This window comes from Bubalus kerabau, chromosome 21 (genome assembly GCF_029407905.1).
Source record: "Bubalus kerabau isolate K-KA32 ecotype Philippines breed swamp buffalo chromosome 21, PCC_UOA_SB_1v2, whole genome shotgun sequence".
Taxonomy (NCBI): Eukaryota; Metazoa; Chordata; class Mammalia; order Artiodactyla; family Bovidae; genus Bubalus; species Bubalus kerabau.
Window position 1 is genome coordinate 3,774,343 of NC_073644.1, and position 4,728 is coordinate 3,779,070.

Below are 4,728 nucleotides of genomic sequence, written 5' to 3' on the forward strand. Positions count from 1 at the left end.
AGCAAGACCCGAGCGGCGCGCGGGTGGCGGCCTGGGCGGGGCGGGACCTCGGCGGACAGGCCTATCCCAGCGCCACTGTTTTATTTTCATTGCTTCAGAGCCCAGAGTGAGCACGACCTTTTAATGATCATCCTGGCAGAGAATGCACAGCATAGAAATCGCTGTTTTACACGTTTCTAAGGCACGGTGCAGTGGCATCAGGTACCACCGCGTTGCTGTGTGACCAAGGCCGCCATCCACTCCCTGAGCTTTCTCCTCGCCCCAAACCCAGGCTCTGCGCGGGGGACAACACCTCCCCAGCTCCCCAGCCCCTGGCACTCACCCTTCCACCAAGCAGTGTTGTCACCTGTCCACTGGGGGATCCTGGAGGCGGGGTGGGGGTGCGGGGGCGGGGATGGAGTCTGTCCGCAGCCCACGTTCGCACTGAGGTCCTGGGCCTTGTGATCTTCCACCCAGGAGACTCTCCTCTCCCTGAACCTCTGCCATTTCTGCCCCCAACTTAGATTAAGAATAGTTTTGTTCTGGGAATTCCCTGGTAGTCCAGTCATTAGGACTCCAAGCTCTCACTGCCAAGGGCCCAGGTTCAATCACTGGTCAAGGAACTAAGATCCCACAAGCCTCCTAAGGTGGCCAAAAAAAAAGAAGAAGAAAGAAAGACTAGTCCTGTCCTGTGACCAACGCAGAATGGCCAACACTTGAGTTTCTGCTCTGATTTTTTGAGGATCTGGAAGGAAGGCGTCACTGCCGCCTTCTCTCCCTCTGTGCCCTGCAGGCCTGTCTGGATCGTGGCTCGGGGAGCTCTTCATGGGTGATGGCCCAGGACCCTGTGCTTGGCAAGTAACTGCTTTATTTACACATCTGCACCTCTCTGCAGGCAGGGCTGTGTCTGTATGGGTGCCCCAGCACCCCAGGGGTCTTGGCCGAGTGACTACACAGGGACATCTGGCTGCTGGATGTGTGTTGAAACACAGCCTTGCATGCAAAGAAACCCAACATCCTCTTTCTTTAGAAGAATGCAAATCAAAACCACCAGGGGAGCCACTTCACACCCATTGTGATGGCCCGAATCAGAGGGATAATGACAGGTGTGGGCGAGGAGTGGCAGAGTCTGAGTGTCACACCCAGGTGGGAAGGTGCGTGGTGCAGCCAGTCTAGCAGGTCCATAAAAAGTTGAACATAAAGTTACCAGACAACCTCAGTTCTGTCTCTGGGTATGTGCCCGAGGGAAAAGACAGCATATATCCACACAAAAACGTGTACAGAAAAGTTTATAGCAGCATTATTGACTATTAATGATAGTCAACAGGTGGAAATAGCCAGATGTCCATCAACAGATGAATAGATAAACAAAATGTGGTCCCTCCTCAGGATGGAGTACAATTCAGGCATAAGAAGGAATAAAGCCCCGACCCATGACACAGCGTGGATGAACCCGGGGAGCATGATGCTCAGTGAGAAGCCAGTCACAGAAGGATGAGTGGTTAGACTCCACTCACAGGACACGTCCAGACTGGCAGATCCATAAAGACAGGAAGTGGAGGGAGAAGGGGAGAGATTGCATCATAGTTAAGGGGTTTCTTTCTTTCTTCAACTGTAATCTCTGTGGTTCAGTGGAAACCTGCTCAGAAACTCTCTGATAACCCTGAGAACCCAAACTCTACTGGAGAAATGGGATCTCTCATTCTCTATCTAGCACCTACACTCTTTAAGAAGGGGTCAAATTCTTAGTTCTGCCTTTGTGGAACACAAATTTATTAATATGGAAATGAGAATCACTCAACAGAAACTCATTTTGTTAAGGATATTAAATCCCAGGAACTAGGTTCAGGGGAAAAATTCTCTAATGAAGCTGATCTTGCAAATCTGCAACAGGAGAGTATTCAAGTGTGCTGTGAAGCAGCAGAAACTAGACGATGCTTCACTGGTGCAAAGACAGGCTGCGGAAGAAAACAGTCTGGGTAAGAAGTACACAGGGCTTCCCTGGTTGATCAGTGCTAAAGAATCTACCTGCAATGCAGGAGACCTAGGTTCGATCCCCGGGTCAGGGAGATCCACTGGAGAAGGAAATGGCTACCCACTCCAGTATTCTTGCCTGGACAATTCCATTGACAGAAGAGCCTGGTGGGCTACAATCCATGGGGTCACAAAGAGTTGGATGACTGAATGATTAACAGTTTCACTCTCACTCACAAGAAGTACACAATGGAATCAAAGACATAGACCACAAGAGCAGCAGCTAAATGTAAAACAAAACTTTAAATCAGAAATCTAGAATGTTAACTCTGACAGATGAGAACATTGGTATAACTGATGTGACCCAACCACTAAGGCTGAAGAAGCTAAAGTTAACAGTTCTATGAAGACCTACAAAAGACCTTCTAGAACTAACACCAAAAAAAGATGTCCTTTTTATCATAGGGGTCTGGAATGCAAAAGTAGGAAATCGAGAGATACCTGGAGTAACAGGCAAGTTTGGCCTTGGAGTACAAAATGAAGCAGGTCTAAGGCTAGTAAAGTTTTGCCAAGACAACTCACTGGTCATAGCAAACACCCTCTTCCAACAACACAAGAGATAAATCTACACATGGACATCACCAGTTGGCCAATACTGAAATGAGATTGATTATATTCTTTGCAGCCGAAGATGGAGAAGCTCTATACAGTCAGCAAAAACAAAACCAGGAGCTGACTGTGGCTTAGATCATGAACTCCTTGTTGCCAAATTCAGACTTAAATTGAAGAAAGTAGGGAAAACCACTAGGCCATTCAGATATGATCTAAATCAAATCCCTTACAGTTATACAGTGGAAATGACAAATAGATTCAAGGGATTAGATCTTGAGGGATTAGTGCCTGAAGAACTATGGACGGAGGTTCATAACATTGTACAGAAGGCGGTGATCAAAATCATCCCTAAGAAGAAGAAATGCAAAAAGGCAAAATGGTTGTCTGAGGAGGCCTTACAAATAGCTGAGAAAAGAAGACAAGCAAAAGGCAAAGGAGAAAGGGAAATATATATCCATCTGAATGCAGAGTTCCAAAGAATAGCAAGGAGAGGTAAGAAAGCCTTCCTAAGTGATCAATGCAAAGAAATAGAGGAAAAGAATAGAAGGACTAGAGATCTCTTCAAGAAAATTAGAGATTCCAAGGGAATAGTTCATGCAAAGATGGGCACAATAAAGGACAGAAATGGTATGGACCTAACAGAAGCAGAAGATACTAAGAAGAGGTGGCAAGAATACACAGAAGAACTATACAAAAAAGATCTTAATGACCCAGATAACCACAATGGTGTGATCACTTAACTAGAGCCAGACGTTCTAAAGTGTGAAGTCAAGTGGGCATTAGGAAGCATCATTATGAACAAAGCTAGTGGAGGTGATGGAATTCCAGCTAAGCTATTTCAAATCCTAAAAGATGATGCTGTGAAAGTGCTGCACTCAAATCAGGAAATTTGGAAAATTCAGCAGTGGCCACAGGACTGGAAAAGGTCAGTTTTCACTCCAATCCCAAAGAAAGGCAATGCCAAAGAATGTTCAAACTACAACACGATTGTACTCATCTCACACACTAGTAAAGTCATGTTCAAAATTCTCCAAGCCAGGCTTCAACAGTATGTGCATCAAGAACTTCCAGATGTTCAAGCTGGATTTAGAAAAGGGAGGGAACCAGAGATCAAATTGCCAACATCCTCTGGATCATAGAAAAAGCAAGAAAATTTCAGGAAAACATCTACTTCTGCTTCATTGATTACACTAAAGCCTTTGACTGTGTGGATCACAACAAACTGGAAAAGTCTTCAAGAGATGGGAATACCAGACCACCTGACCTGCCTCCTGAGAAATCTGTATGCAGGTCAAGAAGCAACAATTAGAACTAGACATGGAACAACAGACTGGTTCCAAATTTGGAAAGGAATATTTCAAGGCTGTATATTGTCACCCTGCTTATTTAACTTATATGCAGAGTACATCATGCAAAATGCCAGACTGGATGAAGCACAAGCTGGAATGAAGATTGCCAGGAGAAATATCAACAACCTCAGCTATGCAGATGACACCACCCTTATGGCAGAAAGCAAAGAGGAACTAAAGAACCTCTTGATGAAAGTGAAAGAGAAGAGTGAAAAAGCTGGCTTAAAACTCAACATTCAAAAAAAGATCATGGCAGCTGGTCCCATCACTTCATGGCAAATAGATGGGGAAACAAAGGAAACAGTGACAAACTTTATTTTCTTGGGCTCCAAAATCACTGCAGATGGTGACTGCAGCCATGAAATTAAAAGACACTTACTCCTTGGAAGAAAAGTTATGACCAACCTAGACCTCATATTAAAAAGCAGAGACATTACTTTGCCGACAAAGGTCCATAGAGTCAAAACTATGGTTTTTCCATTAGTCATGTATGGATGTGAGCATTGGACCACAAAGAAAGCTGAGCACTGAAGAATTGATGCTTTTGAACTATGGTGTTGGGGAAGACTCTTGAGAGTCCCTTGGACTGCAAGGAGATCAAGCCAGTCTATCCTAAAGGAAATCAGTCTTGAATATTCATTGGAAGGACTGATGTTGAAGCTGAAGCTCCAGTACTTTGGCCATGTGATGCAAAGAAATGACTCACTGGAAAAGATGCTGATGCTGGAAAAGACGGAAGGCAGAAGAGGGGGACGACAGAGGATGAGATGATTGGATGGCATCACCAACTCGATGGACATGAGTTTGAGCAAGC